Raw genomic sequence first — 20,950 nt, 5'->3', positions numbered from 1 at the left:
ACAGTTGGTACATCCACTTTATCTCTTTGTCCTGGGACTCTTGGAAGGGATTGGTCCCAAGGGGGCCTCCTGGTGGGGGTTCCTGTCCAGTACTTGGCAGGGGGAGAGGAAACAAATATGGAAGGGGGAGTCAGGCTTTGCCTCAGCCACTCAGAGCTCCATTGTCGTGTCTGGGTGTTAGTTTCCTCATTTGGCTCCCAGGATGGTCTTGGGAAAATCCAGTACCTCAGGATGCCTAAAATATCTAGGGACTGTGTCCTGGCCCTCTCCCAGGGGACTTCCTTCTCAGCAACCCCTTTCAATTATCCCATCCCCAGTTTCCCCCACAAAAAATACTTGTGTTTTGTTAAAACTGCCTGAAACTTCTGTGGGTACAAAAACCTCAAAATGATCAGCAGAGGGGCAGAAGCAACTGGAAGCCAGTGTCCCTCCATGCACAGAGTTTCTTCTTGTCCTCACAGCTTGTCCCAAAGTCTGCTAGAAAATTTGCTACCTGAATATGCCCTGGTAGGAACCCCCCCATATACATCTGGACCTGGCTCTCACAGACCCTCTGCTGGAAGCACTTGAACATATAGAAAAACAAGATGAAAATACAGAAACACCCAAAATCCCAGATATGGCAATATTGGGGGAAGATACACCACAAAAGGGGTATCAGTAGCCTGCCTCCTTCTGGTACTAGCAGAGGGGATACTCCAGGGCCTTCCCTGGGCTTGGTCAGTCTCTGCATGGCCTGGGAGCCCCATTACTCACTGGGCTTTGTGGGTCATATACATGCTGGCCCAGACCAAACACCTGGCTGCTCTGGTTGGTACTCTGCATGTAGCCTATTTGCAGAGACATGGAAGAGTTGTCACACTGTCAGTCCCCAGCTTGGCATCATAGATTTGCTGGTACAGATATGGAAATTTCTTCATGACCTGTTATCAGTGCATTTCACATTAAAATAAGAAAATGTATGACAGCTAGGGTTGGGGGAGGTTAGGAGTGGAGGGACTGAGCAAAAAGGAAAAATGACTCATGGGCATGGACAACAGTGTGGTGATTGCTGGGGGGAGGGGAGTATAAGGGGACTAAATGGTAATGAAAAAATATACAATAAAGATTTAAAAAAATAAAAGAAAGTGTTATACATATTGTGTGTACCAATTTACAATATCACCAGTAGTGTATGTTCTAAATGCTCTGCATCTTTATAAACACTTTATTCAATATATTGTCATATTTTTAAAATCTTGCTAATCTAATTAAGGTAAAAAGTTTATATTATTAGTCTTAATTTTAATTCCTTATGACTAATGATAATGAGCATCTTTCATCTACTTATTTTCCAGTGTGTTGTCCTTCATTTAAGTGCCTGTTCATTTCTTTTGTCTATATTTAGTTTGGGTAAATTGGTTTTTACTTATTCCTTCTCAGGAATTTTTTATATGATTATTGATACCAATCTTTATTTATCTATAACTATGGCAAATATCTTCTCCATTTAATAATGTTTGTTTTTTTAAAGAATGAGAAGCCTTACATTTGATATATTTGGTTTTGTTAATATATTCCTTTATGGTTACATTTCTTGGTATCTTTTTAATGAAATGTTTTAATACATCAAAGTCATAAAGATAATCTATTTATTCTTCTAAGAATTTAAAATATTTGTCTTTCTTTCCTAATGATTTGATTCACCTGGAATGGATGTTTGCAATTGGCATTAAGAAGGAAGAGATTTTTATTTTTTCCATATGCATAACCACGTTCTTTAATACTATTTATTGATGAGTCCACCCTTTCCAAAATAATCTACAAAGCCACCTCTATCAAATATTACATTTCCCTACATGTGTAGTAAATTTGTTCAATTTGTGCTATTAGAGATTAAAGACGAAATAATGGATCTTGCTCCTGAAAGACTTTAATGCAATTTTCGATGTGTAAAGAGCACTTAGCTATAAATTAGGGAAGGGATAATGAGTAGAGAGTTCAAAGACTCTGCTTAAGAAATTAAAGGCATTCAATGTTGAATAATGGCAATTTGAAAGATGGAAACATCGACTTGGATAGAGAGCCAACTTAGGAAACTGGAAAGATATGGCCAAGAGAAGAGTCCTTTGGAGACAAGACTGAAGGGTTTTAGAATAGTGATGTGTAATATTAAATAAAAAATTGCTGTTTGAATTATCTGTTCAGTTTATAGCATCTTCAATGACTGCCAGATATACACTAACACTTTGGAATTTGGGTGGTATCTGGTGAGAAACAAAGCAACACAAGGGAAAAAGACCATCGTTTTTTATGGGGAGATGCAGAGTATGTATCAAGAATTCAGTACAAGTCAGGATATTGGATCAAGAATTGATGAGGGTAATATAAACTTCTTCCTTGGAAAAAGTGAGGTAAGAAGGGGTGGCTAATATGATATTTTTCCTCCTATTTAATTCCAAATCATTTTATTGAGTTGTTAAGGAAAATATTATGTTGTCCACCACAACTACAATCTTATCATTCCTACATGGAGAGCTTTATGAGGTTTTTGTTCTCTTCTTTTGCTTTGAACTTTAAGATTATGCCCCAAACTCAGAACTGCATAAAATCTGGACTCTACCTCTTTCTTCCATTCTCTTTTCTTAAGAAACACTGAAATACCTTCAGTGTCTTAAACAGGCCAGGCACTTTCAGGCACTTTCAGACCTTCCCTTGTGCATGTTATGCATAGTGTAGATGCCGCCATTAGAATGGACTAATCAGCATAGTAAGAAGGTTACATCAGTCAGTGCAGAAACTGTGGGTAGTTGCTGACTTTCACAGTCATCCACCCATGGCTGTGGAGAGCAGACACAGTGGAGGGCTCAGTTTGATTTTGGCACCAGTGACATTGTAGTCTAAGACTGAAAACAAGCACACAGCCACATCATGACATGAGCATAAGTATATCAGGTTTTAGATATACATTTCAGGCAAGATAAACAAGTTTACTATTAATGGATAAAAAAATCTATCTATGATATAATGATCTCTCTCTAGTAATCTCTAATTTAGAGTTTCTATCAAAAACAAGACAGAAATCTATTCTGCAGCTGGAATGCATCATTGAAAATTCATCCACATTATTTAAAAATATGTTTTATTTATTTATTTTTAGAGAGAGGGGAATGGAGGCAGAGAGAGAAGGAGAGAAACATTGATGTGAGAGAGAAACATCAATTTGTTGATTTGTTGCTCCTCTTATGCAATGGGACTGAACCCACAACCCAGGCATGTGCCCTGGCCAAGAACTGAACTGGTGACCCTTTGCTTTATAGGATAAGGCCATATCAATGAGCCACACCAGTTAGGGTGTCTATCCACAGTATTTTTGAAGATTACCTTGTTATATGTAGTTAATGAAAGAAAAAATGTGTTGATAAAAATCTAATAATATCATTTTATTTAAAAACCTTTTCTAAATTTGCTCCATGGAAATCATCTCTACATTAGAAGAAGAAATATAATAAAAATTTTAAACTCTAAGTCAAAGTTTAGACATTTAATGTATTTTCTAACTTGTTTAAAAGTAATAGGTCAGTTACTAGAGTCTGCTTATAAATATTAAGGCATTAACAGCATATTTTATTTTTTTATCTTTTGAAACCAAATATTTAAATATTTTCATTAAACTGTGTCAATACAATTTCAAGTAAATACAAACTAGAAGACCAGGCCCAGGAATTTATAGAGAAAATAATATCCCAAGGAACAAAATCCCCAGTGATCTTCCTTTCACTCCAGCCATGCTCTTAGTGACCATGATGCTGCCAGTTAGCTGTGTTATCCAGCTGGTTTGGCTCAGTGGATTGAGCGTCGGCCTGCGAGCTGAGTGTCGCTGGTTCGATCTTCCAGTCAGGGCACATCAGAGAAGGAAAACTCTGATTCCAAAAAACCTCCGCTGCCTTGCGGCATACCTCTTCAGGGGAAAGGCTAAGGGAGTAAACCCTGACAGAAAATCCGGAGCCAGAGTCCCTAAGGCGGTTTGACATTGTAGTCAACACCGGCAACTCCTGCAGCGCACCTGAAGCCAAGCTGTATTGACTCCGTCTTTCCCTTGGATCCTTCAGCTGCGAAGAGAGGGGGGGTCTGCTGCATGGGCAACAGCAGACCCTCCATATCACCCTGCCCAGGCTCTGTAGCTTCAGCTTCACTGGAGAGGACACTCTAGCGTCATCGCAAGATGTCGATTCAACACGGGAGGAGACAGATACCGTGTCACTCCCGAGTCGGACTGCACAGCCATTCTCAGCGGTGCAGATAGACTCTTAAGAAGCTACACCATCGTCTCTCAAGACGGACGGCTGCCAACGACGACGATTACATCAGCAATTTTCAGGGTGGTTTAGACTGTTTCAGTCACTCAAGTCAGCGTACCAACTGAAACAAACAGAAGCTGGGTAACTAGTTTCTCCAAAATGTTGGAAATACCACCCTTTTAGACATTAATGCTTACAGATTTTTCTCCTTGGGCATGCTGGTTTCTTACTCTTTTGCTACAGAAATGGAATTCAGGTCAGTATTTTCAGCTAGTGAAGTTGAAATGACTTCACTAGCATCTGCAGAAGCATGAGCAGAGTAGGATTCCATGCCACTCAATGTTTGTGAATATTCAGTTAACCGTAGGGCCAACTCTATTTCTGGAGCTCTATTTTGTGCAATAAGAGCTTTCTTCTTCACTAAACAGTGGAGATGACACAGGCATCATGAATGGAACACTCAGCTTCTTCAATAAGCAATTTGATAGATCCATGAACAACAATTATAACTGTTTTTTTTTTCCCCAGGGCCTGTACAGCCTATAATCTTGAACAGTTTGCCAGAACCATCTAAACTGACCTCCTAGCTAACTCAGCTGATTCCAGCATGTCAGCATTTAACTGGTCAATATGAACAACTGGCTTGGTTCCAATTGTCTCACAAATGAATTCAATATCTTTTTCAATATCCTTAACCACAGTAATCTTCATTTTGTTCAAGAAATGTAATGCAAGATCACTAAAAGCATATCTTCTGTATGAGAAGGACATTACATCCTGGTTTCTTAATTTGCTTCCCTCAGTTTAGAATATAGGCTCTCTCTTCTCTCTGCACTCAGTCCATCTGGACATAGTCAGAAACTACTATCTGTTTATCCATATGTGTTTTGGGAGCAGAGAAGCAAAATTGAATAAGCCCAATATTAGCCTTTTTGACTCTGGTTATACCAGAATTTGCTATCTTTCAAATGAGAACCAGCCTGTCCACTAACTCACAGTCATCAATGGTCCCACCAAGTTTCTTAACACTTTTAATATGTCTTAGATTGACACTAATAGTTGTGGCTGAGTCAATCACTTTAATCACTGAATTTACACTCATTGGAGGAAGCAGACTTGAATATTGAGAGACAACCTTTGAGTTCAATGAAGTGGTCGCACTATTTAACAAAGTTTCTCTGTCACTCAGTTCCACAGGTCAAGACATGTTAGTCAAGATTTCAATGCCCTTTCCAAAGCCTTTTGGAATGACTCAGAAATTATAAATGGGTGAATCCTTTTCTAAAGAACTTGGTACAGGAATTTAAGAGAGAGCTAGCAATGATGACCACCAATATGTTGCCATATCCTGCTTCTATATAGTGTGCATTGGACAATTCCACCAGCATTCTGGCTGCTGGATGCAACACTTGCATTTGTTTCAGAATGTTTTTCCCATTTTGAATCATTTTATCCATTCCTTTTGGTCTAAAATTTGTTCTAATAACATCAGCAACAGTTTTGGCCATGGAGATCTTGCTGAAGTGGATCTGGACAAGCTTATTGCAGTCATTATAGGCACTTTTGTTGAGGCCCCTAGCCCAATTACAGGGTGCCACATTCTCGGGTATGGCAAGCTGGGCTGGGTCTATGTGTGCTCAGGAAGAATGGATGGATCAACAGTGTATTTTAAAAGATCAATGACAGGTATGACCAATAGGGAACCCTGTTTTAAAACAGGTAAGGAAAGATTTAGAACTATTTCTATAATAAATATGTAAAATTATGAAAAACCATAAATATATATATATTCATTCTTTGGTTTTATTATAAGGTATCCATTTTATATTTCATAAAAGTAGGAAATGTTGAATGTGTGGTATAAATTAAAATCAGATTATAATTGATTCACATTTAGATTTCTAGGTAAAGTCCTTCTCAGTCCTTGCAGGCTAGGTTCATTTCATTACTTTTCCCTCAAGATTTTTATACTGTTATTCATAACTCTATTATAGAACTCAATATATCATATTACATAATAGCCACAGGAATAAAACAGTCATTAATACTTGTGAAATGAATGAACTAGTGAAAAGCTAGTGCTTAAATTAATTGAGAAATAAAAATTTAAATTCAATTTTAAAAAGCAACTCTTACACCTTAGTCAGTGTAATCATGATCATTTCTATATAATGCATAACATAAAGTTATAGACTGAATTAACAGAAGCTTTTAGTGGGAAAAGTGAAAAATGAAAAAGGAAGGAAAGAAGAAAAAGGGGAAAAAAGGAAGAAGAGAGGGACAGAGAAGACAACAAGAAAGTGGGTGAAGAAGAAAAGAAAAATAGAAAAAAACAAAAATTTATTGGAGGGACAAAATATTAATGGAGTGGTTTATCTTTAACAATTATCTGTAAATTTAATGGAGGAACATATGAAGTCTGTCCAGAAAGTATCCAGCTATGCACTATGACAAAGAGAGACATTTACTGAAGAAGATATAAGGTACAAGAAACATTGTACATAGGACAATCATGTCTCAGCCCCCTTCAAAATAGGCACATTGGGGCCTCAAACAGTTCTCCCTGCATCTCTTCTGCTGTTCAAAACATTCTGCAAAATCCTTTCTTGGAATTGCCATCAGTTACCCCATTGTGTTTCCCTATATCTCATTGACAGTCTGAAATCTCTTCCTTTTCAAAGACAATTTTAGTTTTCAGAAAAGCCAGAAGTCACAGGGTACTAAATATGGGCTGTAGGGGGTCTGAGTCACCTGGTGATTTGATGTTTTGCAAAAAGACTGCATGGGATATGAGGCATGAGCAGATACCTTGTCGTGATGAAGCTGCCAATCACCAGTTGCCCATAGTTGTGGATATTTTCCTCTTATTGCATCTCTCAAATAATGAAAAACATTAAGGTAGTACCCCTTATTAATTGTTTGGCCTGGAGGGGTGTACTCATGGTAGACAACATCTTCCTAATCAACAAAACGCAGTTAATATGGTCTTGATCTTGCTGAGACTTTGTTGTGTCTTCTTTTGGCATGGAGAACCAGGGAACTTCCATTGAGATGACTGGGCCTTTGTTTCTGAATCATAGGAGCCATAGACCCACACAATTCATCTCCAGGTATGACCTTCTTGACGAAATCTGGTTCTTTGGTAGCATTTGAATCAAGTCATTAGCAATGGCAGCATGATGTTCCTTCTGCTCTGGTAGTAGAAACCGCAGAACAAGTTTTGCCATGACATATTTTATGCCAGATCCTGTGTCAAAATCTCAGACACATAACTTCAGGCCAAAATGGAGGCATAGGTAGACATGTTGTGTCTCCCTCCACAACTAAGAAAGAAGACAACTACCTCAAAACTCGAGACAGCCAGATGTTCCAGAAAATCAAGCTGCATGGAAGTTCAACAAACAAAGCTATAAAGAAGAAATACTCATTCAGGCAGGTGCAACAGCTCTACCTAAGACACAAAGGCAAACACATGAGCCTGTCAAGTTAAAGAGACAGAGATGTTAGGCACAAAAGAGGGAACAGATCAAGGTTCCAGTGGAAGAACTAAACAATAAGGAGATAGTCAACCTGACTTATGCAGAGTTCAAAACACTGGTGATAAGGATGTCACAGACTTGACAGATATGATTGAGTACAGCAAATGCAGAAGAGAAGAAGTGAAGGCTAAGCTAAGTGAAACTAAGGAAAATCTACACAAAACCAAGAGTGAAGGAAGAAAACCAGGGTTCAAATCAATGATTTGGAACACAAGGAATAAAAAAACAGTCAACCAGTACAGAATGAGGAAAGAATAATTGAAAAAAAAAATGAGGAGAGGCTTAGGAACTTCTGGGACAACTTTAAATGTAACAACATCTGAATTATAGGGGTGCCAGAAGGAGAAGAGGAAGAGCAAGAAATTGAAAGCTTATGTGAAGAGATAATTAAGGAAAACTTCCCAAATTTGGCAAAGGAAATAGATGTACAAGTTCAAGAAGCACAGAGAGAGCCAAACAAGCTAGACTCAAAGAGGAACATGCCAAGACACATCGTAATTAAAATTACAAAGATTAAAGATAAAGAGAGAATCTTAAAGGCAGCAAGAGAAAAGAAGAGAGTTACCTACAAAGGTGTACCTATAAGACTATCTGCTGATTTCTCAGAAGAAACTTTGGAGGCAAGAAAGGACTGGCAAGAAGTATTCAAAGTGATGAAAAGCAAGGACCTACAACCACAATTACTCTATCCAGTAAAGCTATCATTTATAATGGAAGGGTAGATAAAGTTCTTCTCAGACACGTTAAAGCTAAAGCAGTTCATCATCATCAAGCTATTATTATATGAAATGTTAAATGGACTTCTTTAAGAAAAAGAAGATCAAAACTATGAACATTAAAATGACAACAAATTCACAATGATCAACAACAGAATCTAAAAAATAAAAACAAGAATAAAGTAAGCAACCAACCAGAATAAGAACAGAATTATAGGTATGGGGATCATTTGAAGGGTTATCAGCTGAGACAAGGAAGAGGGGGAAATGGTGCATGATTAAGAAGCATAATTGATTGGTACAAAATATATAGGGGGAAGTTAAGAATAACATAGGAAAGGGCCAATCCAAAGAACTTATATGCATGACCCATAGCCATGAATTAAGGGGCGTGGGCTTGGTGGGAGGAAGGGTGGTACTGGGCAGACGGAAGCAAAGGGAAACGAAATTGGGACAACTGTAACAGCATAATCCATAAAATATACTTAATTAAAAAAAAAATCTCGGGCACAGTAGTTTTGGAATCCCCAGGTCAGCTTCTAGTTCTCACATTGTCACAGTCACTGATCTTTGTTGATTGCAACTCAAACATGTTCAACATTCTCAGGTGTCTGCTTGTGCAGGCCTTCCAGAACATAGATCACTTTCAACAGATTCTCAACCATCTTTGAAGCATTTGTGCCACAATTTTACTTGTGCTCCACTCATTGCATCATTCCCAAATGTCTTCTGAAAGATCCAAATAGTCTGCGGAGGAATGTTCAAGCTTAACACAAAATTTGATGTACATTCCTTGCTGTAATCACTCTGTCATTTGGGATGCAATGGCTGCACAGTACACATGTTCATTTAATGTTGTCTATCACCCCTACTGACTAGTATAGTGAAATTGTCATTGTTCACACATGCACATCCCAGTCCACTCTCCTTGTTGCCAGGTTCTATCAATGTCATGCAAACCATTCTCATTACTTGCATATTAACAATGGCTGGACTTTTTCCAGACAGACTTCATATATAAACAAAAATTAACATATTTAATGAAAGTTATCTTAACTATCAATAACTGTCCTGTATAGACCATTTTAGTTATTTTACATTTAATAATAGTGTTATTATTAATCAAGCCAATAGTATTCTGATACAGGTGGTCTGTGGATCATACTTTGAAAAACACTGGATTAATAAGTAAGTGTTAACTGTAATAGCATAATCAATAAAATATACTTAATTTGTGTTAGAAAAACAAAACAAATAATAGCAACAAAAACTCTATGTGGTACGAATACAAGATATAAAATGAAAACATTGTTTCATATAGACTCTACCTAGGATAATAATGCATTCTTCCATTTCACCGCTGGGCAGGGAAAATATTCCCATGGTTGTCACCTGGGATACATGGATGTAAATCAGGTTCTTGGGGAAAGAGAAGGAGAGAGATTATCCAGTTACTTAGGTCCATAGTGCTTTCTTTCCTTACAGTTTAACTTCATCTTTAATATACAGATGGAAAAATCAGGTTAATTATGAATATAATTACAAACATATCTAAAATTTTGAACCTGTATCACTACCAAAAGTGGGCTTTGTTTTGGTAGGAGGAATCAAGTATAATATGTCATGGTTAAGATCAACACATCTAAAAAGACAAGCATGAATGTAAATTTGTTAAATCCAGAAGTAAAGTTATGACTTTCAGCTTCATTTTTTTGTCCTGATTATTAAAAAAGGATCAAGCACCCTTTGGATGGTAAGGAAAGGCTATGGAGAAGTTCAGAAAGAGCACAAATTTAGAAGTCAAATTATCTGGAGTTGAACAGCTATTGCTCTTGAGCAAATTGTTTAGTTTCTTTTTCTAGGATTACTCCTATATGAAACAGGTAATTGGGATGTTTCTATCACAGATTTTTTTTGGACTAAAAAGTGGAAGAATGCATAGATTCTTATGTCTGCTACATAATAGATAATCAGTTAAATGAGTATCTTGTCCTCCAAAATCTTCCAACACTTTTTGTATTAGGTTACTAACTTAGACTGCAATTTTATTTGCAAATGTGCTGCAATATTCAAAGGTTTGGCCAGGTTCTTCTTATCATAGCAGAAAAATGATTTTTTTTGAAAGGTGAACTAGTCCAAGTCTTGTCTCAGTCATTTCAGTCTAGATAAATTAAAGGACTAGGAGGCTGATCACTGAGGGGAGAATGTAATAGTCTGGAGTGGTCAGGGAGTGGAATTAAAAGAAATAATTTCTTCTAAGGACAGTGATACATGTGATCTTTTAAAACTTCAGCTTATTGCCAATGTATAAGTCATTTTCTTGGCATTAAAACAAATGACTCAAATAAGTTATCTCTAGCAAAAAAATCTGTTGAATGAAGCCAGTTAAATCACTTATGAAAACTGCGTTTAATTGTTCTCAAATATCATTATTCTCATTCTTTCTACTATAAATGTATGCAATGAAAGCAAAAGTTAATGAGTAGGGACATTTCATACTTATGAATTTGATAAAATGTATTCTTTTGTATAAACAAAAGATGAATAGGTTCATTTTGTTATTGATATTTGGGATGTGGAATACTAATTTACCAAATAAAATGTCATTTTCTTTTTTAAAATGTAATTTTATTTATAAAAAAATTGTGTATTGATTCTTAAATGTTTAAATTTCAGTCATCTTCAAGGTGCTTTCCATTTGAAGCAATACACCTATTGAGATGCTTTTTGCACTGTTCCGGAACAGTTTTTGAACTTGTCATTTTGATGCCTTTTTTAAATTTCACCTCTTCCACATTGCTAAAACATTTCCCTTTGAGGACTCTTTTCATCTGGGAAAATAAAAGAAAGTCACTTGGGCTGAGATTGGGTAAATAGGGAAGGTGGGACATGGGGGTCATAACATTTACGGTCAAAAACTGTTGAACACTCAGTGCAGTATGAGCAGATGCACTCGTAAGTCACTCATCATGAAATGGGTAAACATGTTGAGTATTCAAAAAAATTCACTGAAGCTGAATGCAGCCTCTCACAACAACGCCAGCTGGTACACTGATACAAATGAGTTCCTAGAACACTCACTTAGCAGAGGAAGCCTATACTCTAAGGGCCCCAACCCCCCAAAAATAATTTTGGTATTTTGGTGGTGGGGTGTCCCTTTGTATATTCTAAGCTTTAAATTGAAGACTTTTTAATTGAATTAGGAAATGACTATTTACCACACGAATAAATAAAAATGCTCATTTAACCTGCAAAAATTCACAAACCTGGTTCAGTTAGAACTACACTTTGATTTTACTTGTAAAGGCTTAGCATATATTTTGGCAAGAATTTTGTTTCCAACTCAGAGCTACTGAGAATGAGTTTCAGTTCTCAGCAGAATCTGTTATGTGGACTCGGCAGAAGCATTAACGTTCTATTTTTTAAAAAAGAAAACAAATCAATATCTATAACACATAGGGAGAACAGGTCATTCTCCCATCTGTTAGGACATTTTACATGAGAAATAACACCAGGGTTTAGATAAAGAAAAACTTCTACCCACTTATCTAAATAGCCAGATATATTGGCCCTGCAAATCTCATTGAATATCCAATGAGGGAGAGAATAGTGAGAAAACATCTTTCCTAAGTTTTACTTTAGTTTCTATTCACTTCTGTAATTGTGGAAAATACCCATTTGAAAAACGAACTATGCTTTCAATGCAAAGATAAGATGCCAGGCATACCTGAATTTTTAAATTTGAAGAAGATTATGGGTTTGAAAGAATACATTTAGTTTTAAAATTGAGTTTAATAAATAAGTTAAATTACTTACATTATTTTCAAACTTTAGTAATTTAAACACTTTAAATGTTTGATGTGTATATATGCCAAAGAAGTTGAATATGTGTCTTCATTTGAATATCCATTTGGTTAAAATCCAAACCTCTGGTAAAATAATATTCTAAGATTATATATGCATGAACATGCACACACACACATATGCACATATATACTGTATATGTTATATTGTTAGATAAAATTAAACTTCCAAAGTGAAAAATAAATGAGAATATATAATATATATTACATATATATGTATATATACACAGAGAGAAAGAGAGTAAGTCAATGTGATTATAATATTCTCTGAAAATGACTGAATTCTTAAAACCAATTCTTTCCTTTAGTATCTTTTCTTAAAATCTGAAATTCTTAAGAATGTAAATAGAAATACAAAGCCATTTTATTCTGTCTTCTCTGACAAGTCAATTTTAGTACATCAACTACAAACACCCTACTAATGAAACTAATGTATTTAAGAGAAGCGTATAAAAAAGAAGTTGGGCGGAAGAGAACAGAGAAGAGCACAGTGAACACCACATGCCCTGGGCTCTGTCTACCTGAATTCACATTCCACTTCTACTACTTACTACTGTGTGACTGTGAAAGTTGCTTAAATCTCTCTATATTTCCATTTCCTCATCAGGAGAAAGAGAATAATAATCCCCAAAGAGTTACAGCATACTTAGTGCCTGGGTTATAATGCCATTTTAAAAGAAAGTGAACATGAAAGAATAGTTTGAAGATGCTGCTGCTGATTTTAACTGTTAGCTACCACATTGTATCAGTAAGGATGCCCAAGTTTGCTCTCTACTTCTACACTCCCCTCCCCCCACTCCACCACCACGCAGAGGCATGCGCTCTCTCTAAGGTGAGTTAAATCAGGGGCCTCAGTGAACCAAGTAATATGGGCTGGAGATCTCATTATTCAAAAGGAGAGGTTAAACCCTACTGTTTTGTGAGGCATATTTCCCGTGCTTCCCTCTTTCTGGCTTGCTTTTCTTTCTAGGAACTTCTTTCATATGGCTGGTATGATAGGAGAGGCCTTCCAGTAGCCTCCAGCTCCTCAGGATACATACACCGGAATTCCTCTTATCCTCCTGTCCCCTTCAGAACTCTTCTCTCCCATCAAAAGGCCAGTGGGAGACAAAGTAGGTGAAGGGGAAAGTAGGCAGCATGGCCCCTTTCAGTTAGGCTGACCTTGAATCTAAGAAAAAGAAATTTTGCCACGCACATATGGTCTAGCCTAGTTTATCAGGAAAAACATTCCCTGTCATAGTCAGAGGCTAAAGCGAGCTTACTAGTAAAATCTAAATATGCCAGATTTCAGCCTCTGGGAAAACATACTAACAATAATATTCAATATCCAAACACTGTTTACCCACTAAAGACACACAAAACAAGCCCCAACATAAAGTCATATTCAAAATAGTGTCTCCATACTACCTGGTGTGAATTTGCTCTTTCCCCTGTTTTAGGTTTGCAGGTTGCTTTCTGCAAGCAATTTGGGCAAAACATCCCTCTGATGCTGTTGTTCTCCAGGAAAATGCTGTTTCCTGCTGCAACTGCTTTGCAGACTCAGCTGAAATGTCCACTTTATTTTAGACATTTTATACAATTTGAAATTCAGGAACCAAAGTTAAACTGATTCTGTCCTAAATTTCACAAGGGCTTTCTTGTGATTGGCGTACATTTCTGAACAGCAGGCACAAAATGATTCTACTCATTTAACATGTGGAGGATAATGTCTAGACGGCTGATCATCAAGTATTATCAGTGGGTATCTCCATGTAAAGAGATTTCTGGACATTTTTTTCACTTTATTCTTTGTATTTAATTTTATTAATTAGCTTTTATCAGTTTTATATTCAGAAAGGAAATAAAGCTATATTCATTGAAATAAGAGACTCTTATAGATGCTGTTCCCTACCCACTCATTTTGGGGGAGTGAGATCCAGTCCTGCAAACCAGCTAGAGAAAAGATGCTTTTCTCCTCCATTTTATCATCTCCATTTGAGGAACCAGCATGCAAAGCTTCCCCCTCCTTTTTTATAAAAGCAAATGTTCCAAATGAGTCTAGATTGGAAATAGACTAAAGGCTAGTATAACATCTGAACATCATGTTTATTTGGCGAAGTCCAAACTCAAAACTGAATTGTACACAAGCAGCACCAATTTTTAACTGTCCCTCAGACCCATTCTGTCAACTTGTTCCATCCAGGTTCATTTTCACGTTTGTAATTTCAGTTCATCACTCCAGTCTTCTCAGGCTTCATTCACATAACTGAATGGCTCACTATTCTTAGATTGGAGTCAACCATAAACTCAGTATACAGAGTCTATGTTTTTTTATATGCTGTCAGTAAAAATGCAGATAAGATTAAATCTCTGAATTCAATGGCCCACTGTTAATGAACTCACTAATTAGTTTGTTCAAGCAGATACAAATCCTCTTATGTTTAGTATCATTATATATAATTCTTTTAATTTAGCCATGACAGAATACCATGAAAAACTGTCCTAACTACCTTGCTGAATTTATGTTAAATGAAGCATTCTAGGAAGCCTGAAATAAAGGAAAAATTATTTCATTTCTCATAATTTTTGTCCTTAGAACACTAACTATTATTGGTTACTGCTTTATTTTCTAAGTGCTCCAAAAAATATTTTCAAATATCTCCAAAGGTCATAAACTGTCTAAAATTTTTGGCATTTACTTTATTTTCTTATTTAAAATCACAAAACTATTTTCTCAGCTGCTAACATCTCTTTGTTTACATAATTTCTAAAAAATAAATATTATTTAAGCAACCACAATAACAACCATAATTGAAATAAATGATGTATTTCGACCTGTAGACTTGAATGCATTTTGAACACAAGATTATATATATATATACACACATATATATGTATATATAATTTCATGTTTTATTCAACCCTGCCAATTACATAATTTTTGTTTAAAAATGATTCTCTCTGAATGGGTTAATCTCACATACCACATGATTCAACACCTAAATGTTAAATGGAGCTGACAGACTGTTAAAGTACTATGTTCAACCTCCTACCTTCACAAATGCCACGTTAAAACATCCTGAAAAACAAGGTTCAAATTTAGAATTTCTGGGCCCCTCAGAGTTGTATGTCTTATTCCCACCCTCAGATCTGTCTGCACCAGACATAGGTATAAACACCTCAACCTACGTATCCAAGATCTGTCCACATTTTCTCTCATCTGCAAGCAACTACCCAGGAATATTAAACCCAGGGAAAAGGCCTGAATATGTTCTCAAATGTGCTTGGGTCCATTTGTTCAGAAATTTTGGAGCATGAGGAAAAGATAGGGCATGTGGGTGCCAGGTTCAGCACAGGAAGGCCTTTCTGTTCAGGTCTGAAGACTACACTGCCTTTGTAGTTGAAGGGTGCATCTTCCTCTTTTTTTTTTTTTTTTTTTAAGATTTTATTTATTTTTAAAGGAAGGGAGGGAGACAGAGGGGAAGAGAAACATTGCTGTGCGAGAGAAACATTGATGGGTTGCCACTGGCTGGTCTGCAACCAGAGACCTGGCCTGCAACCAGGCATGTGCCCTGGCTGGGAATTGAACCGGTGACCTTTTGGTTTGTAGGCTGGCGATCAGTTCACTGAGTCACACAAGCCAGGGCGAGCTCTACTCTTGAGAAAGTTCTAAACTTTTCTAGGATTAACTCGTTCAACATCCATTTTAGCATAATACCCTTTTTACAGATGAGGTGATTAAATAACATCCCAAGTTCATGCAGGAAGCAGGAATTTCAACTTAAGATGTCTGGCACCAGAGACCGAGACTTAATCATTCCTCTATGCTGTCTTTCTAAGAATACCCTTCCTCATAAGCACCTGCACCCGCCAACCCTCATGGGCAAACTTGACATTGTCAAAGGCCCAGATCAAATCGCACCTCCTCTGGAAAGCCTTCCCTGCCCCCTCATTAACAAATATCCTTTTTTGGGCGGGGGTGGTCTCTAATAATTACATTGCATTTGATTGCAGCCCAGGGCAAGAATGAAGTCTTATTCCTAAACAGACCTGCCCCCGCGGACATTTCTGGTGTGGAGCCGTTTTCCACCTGAGCTTTTTTGGTCCAATAGGCTCCAGGCCCTCCTCTCAGGGCTATGAATGAGACTTGATCTCATTCAGTACCCTCTACACTGCATAGATCCCATCATCCATAGGTGATGTTACAGAGGGGAGATTGAAGCTGGGGATGACTGGCCAAAAACGGGAAGGAGAAGAGCTGTCACAGAACTTGTCACGTTCATGAGTCTCAACCACCGACATCTAAACTTGAGGGGCGCTCTCCCCCAGCTCCTTCCCTACCCTGCCCCTGGGTCAAGGAGCTAGGCCAGGGCCTGAGCACAGTTGGTGTCCTGTGGACATGAGTTTATTAGAGGGGGCCAGAGTCAGAGTGGGTACAAGTTACAGGTTGGGAGGAGGGGGAAGGGGCTTGGGAAGCACTGGTAGCCTGAGGGCAGGGGGCCACAGCCGGCAGAGTGTGGGGCCAGTGGGCAAGCAGGCAGGCTGCTCTTCACCCTGAGAGTGTCAGCGCCTAGGGCGGTGGCTCTGGAAGGACTGGGGGGAGAAGGGCAGAGAGAGGCTCAGAGAGGAAACTTGCCAAGCTCACACAGCCAAGAGGTGGCAGAGCTGGGACATGTGCCCAGACCTGCTGGTCCTTCCTCTCATTCTGCCTCCCAGGCTCCCAAGCCCATGGCCTCCCACCTCCTGCCTCCAACTCACTGTGGAGGGTGTAGGTACCTGGCTCCAGACGCAGCTGGGGGGGAAGGACCATGAGGAAGCCCCCACCCCAGGGGTCTTCAGCCACTGAGAGACAAGCATGGGAAGGAGGGCAGTACCACTCCGGATTGGCGGAAGGACACTTGGGTAAGACAGGCAAGGGGCAGGGTTGGTGGCAGCAGTGGCTACAGAGAGAGGGCAAACCACAGAGGGAACAGTGGGGTGGTGAGAGGCCAGGGCCCCGGGGGAGGGGGACCCGGGCCTTTAGGCAGCTCCTCTGAGCTCCGCCGTGGTGGGGGCGCCGCTCCCGAGTCCAGACCCAATGGTACGGCTCCTTGGCCATGACCTCTTCACAGCACTGGTGGCTCACAACAGCCCGGAAGCCCATCCTTGCCCACAGCTTGTCCCTCTGACGCAGGAAGTCTGCTACCTGACTACGCCAATCTTTGCCCAGGGCCCATAGAAAAATCACGCATTTGGCATCCTCCAGGTCCTCCTCCATGTCGTTTGCAAGGTACAGTGCCAAGAACAGGTTGTTGCAGGTATACTCTCTGAGCTTCAGGTTGGCGCGCCGGAAGTAGACCAGCACCATGGCCAGGAGATACTTATCTGAAATTTGGAAACAGGGATCTCTGGAGAGGAATTCTTGAAGGAAACTGTGCTCCAGAAGGCTGAGGAAGGCCTGAAGCTCCTGGTGCTGGCGGAAATAGAGAGCCCCACTGCCCCCAGCTTGAGGGATCCAGCCCCACGTTTTCACCTGGGTGGCAACCACATGGGCAGGGTCTTGGGCTTCACTCATCTCATAGGGGGTGGGGATGGGTGGGGTGGGGGCGGGTGCCCTGAGCTCAGGGATTACCTACAGCATCATCTTCCTCTTCTTTTAATCTATTAATTTCAGTCTTTGATTCTTTTATTGGTCCTGATGATTTTCTCCCAAATCTAGCTGGAAACATGGGTTTTCTTTAGAGTTTTACATAATGCTTATCCTGGGCACTTCAACATGAATATTCTTATAGATTTGAGAACTTCTTCTGCATTCATCCTTCATTGCATGTCTCTTTCAACTTTTATATATGACTTACCTTCTACCATTTACACATGCAGATAGACACAGCTACCATTTACTGTGCTCCAGAATAACTGACACACTGGATTACTATGCAAGCAACAGGCTTCTAATTCTCAACCTACCATTTACCAGCCATTTAATCTCAGAAGCTCTGGCTACATTTATTGTCTTGTATAAAATAAAAATAATGATAATTTCCATTCTATTTTCACAAGATTGTTTTAAGGATAAAACAGGAGAATATATGAGAAAGTAATCTTTGAAAGCCATAAAATGTCACATAAATAAATGGGATTATTGTGGTCACCACTAAAATTTTCTTAAGAATTAAAAAGTATTACTCGGAATCACTTGCCTACTCCAAGTTCCCTACATTTGAAGCATAATTTTCCATTTTATTATAAAATACATCTGTATTTATTCTTAGAAAGAATATAACATTATTAACAGAAATATTGAGCTAAAAGTAAGCTCTATATTGGCTCGTTTATTAATACATACAGTAGTTCCTCTTTATATCACAGTTCACTTACTGCGACCTCACTGTATCACGAGATTTTTAAAAATATTATATTACATTTAATTATTTATCACGGATTTTTTGCTATATCGCGGCATTTTGTGGTACTGTATATGTATGTTGTTAAAGTTACATAGGTTTAAGAGTGTAGTCTATATTTAAGAACATAAGTAGTGTTTATAAAAGTGTGGAAAAGGCTAATAAGGGAATAGGAAAGGTTAATAAGGGACTGGAAATGGTTTATAAGTGTGTGGGAAGAGTTTATAAAGCCTTAAAATATATATAAATACTAAAATAAAAGGAAGTTTCCTACTTCGTGGATTTTCACCTATCACGGGGGGTCTAGAATGTAATACCTGTGATAAGTGAGGGGATACTGTAATATAAATTAAAATAAACCAAATGCATAATAACAAACAGTCACATATAAGAAAACAAAAAAGGAAAAAAATATTGTTAATAAGCCTCTAGGAATCTGCTCTAATTTCTCCGGTGGCACATGTATTACTATTATTTATACTAAAATAATCTATGTTGTTAAGTTAATTTTACTTTCTCTATTCATATTTGTAGCTGCCGATCCTGCAATTAGTTTTAAGTTGTTTCCCTGAGAAAAATATTAACTTTAAGATGTTTTTGTCTCTATTCATCTCATGCACAGTACTCAGAATATGATTCTTTATAATACTGATAAAACCAACAGGTTTAAAACACAAAGATTAATCTCAAAATTCTACAATACAAAATTTGAATTCCTTTAGCCCTGACTAAAGAGATTTATAACTAAGGATGAAAACTTACATGGGAAAATCTGCCATCCAAAAGTTTCCCTCAAATTTCCTAGGTGCTCATCCAAGATATTTTTGGTTGTGGATTTCCTAACAGTACTTCACTTTTCTTATGCCTGAGTATTCATCTGATTAAGTTTATCTAGGAAAGATTTCTAGTTGCTTCTTGTATTTGGTGATATACATTTATGAATATGTAGCTTCAACTATGTCATCTAGATAGCTACAAGCCAAACATAATCTTCTGATTTAATTCATGATCCTTCTGTCCTTACCAGTACAAATTGTGCTGTTTCATACATAGAGTTAATTTCATGTTCTTAGCTGACCCTGATGTGATAAACATTAAGAAAATTAATAATGTTTGGTGCTTACATAATCACTTAATCCAAAAAAAGGTGTCAATTTTGCTATGGTCCATTATAATCTGGGGCTAATAGAACTATTTTGCTGAGATAACACCCACACTGTCCTCTTTATGTCACAAAAATTTCATAAAAAGTTACAATACTTTACTAAAAGGTGCCTAGAATAAGAGTTATTTTAACATGTTATAGCAGAAGATAATTATTTTACTGTTATAGCAGAAGACAGAAAGACATATTGGATGAGACCTAATTTTAAATCACTATTTTCAGTTGGTACTAACAATGGTAGAAAGAATAATTAATGGTAAAGCTTATGGTATTTGTAGTATTTGAAACCTTACTCCAATCAAACATTTAAAGAAGAGATCTTTATGTGTATTCAAATACATTTGTGTATAATCTGTTATAAGGAATTTATTTAATTACAAAAAACCCCTGAAAATATGATAACATTGCTTCCTATTTACTCTTTCTCAATACAATTTCAATTGCCTTTTGCATGGGTGCAAAAAAGGCAGAACCAATGGAAAGAAATTTGAATTGCAATGGACGCAAGGCCTCTCTGTCTTCTGTTCCCCAAATTCTGTAAACTGTTCTTGCCAGTTGCTTAATTAAGCAGTGGACTGAGCTCACAAATAAGTATGAGAAGCAATGGCTATAAGATAGGTTATCCTTTGAGGTTATAGAGGCTGAAGAGTCATTTTGTGTAAAGCATTCCACTAAGTAAACCCCTAAGGAAAGCTCAGGGTTGTGTTCTTTTTGTCCACTTGTATCTATAAAGAAGAATGTAGCTTTCGTGCTTTTTTACTTACCCCACTTTTAAGGTAGAGCAGTTTTTGCAGAATTTCTTTTCATAAACACTGAACCAGATATTTGTTCCTGGAAGGTATCAGTGTATATTATATATAGGAGATGCATACAGAGGGGAGTACAGTGTTCATTTGATGGAAAGGAGTTGTAAGAGGTGAAAGTTAACTTTTAATTTAATCATGTTAAACATCCAATCTTGATATTTTCAGTTGTGCTCTGTACTATTACCTGAATAATCTTTACTTGACTTTGTGTCTTATAAA

General features: G+C 37.7%; 1 protein-coding gene and 2 pseudogenes across 1 annotated transcript in view; all 3 read right to left on the bottom strand.

The window, feature by feature from the left end:
• MAGI2 (membrane associated guanylate kinase, WW and PDZ domain containing 2) overlaps nucleotides 1-20,950 on the bottom strand; it is a 1,613,703-nt gene that overhangs the window by 976,692 nt on the left and 616,061 nt on the right. The gene's annotated exons all lie outside the window — the stretch shown is intronic.
• Nucleotides 4,313-16,679, bottom strand: LOC150001685 (T-complex protein 1 subunit delta pseudogene; annotated as a pseudogene).
• LOC150001684 (speedy protein C pseudogene) lies at nucleotides 16,948-17,946 on the bottom strand (annotated as a pseudogene).

Source organism: Furipterus horrens, unplaced genomic scaffold (assembly GCF_987537825.1).
Source record: "Furipterus horrens unplaced genomic scaffold, mFurHor1.1.pri manual_scaffold_9, whole genome shotgun sequence".
Lineage (NCBI taxonomy): Eukaryota > Metazoa > Chordata > Mammalia > Chiroptera > Furipteridae > Furipterus > Furipterus horrens.
Note: the sequence above shows the minus strand (reverse complement) of the source record. Positions and strands in the feature narration are given on the sequence as shown.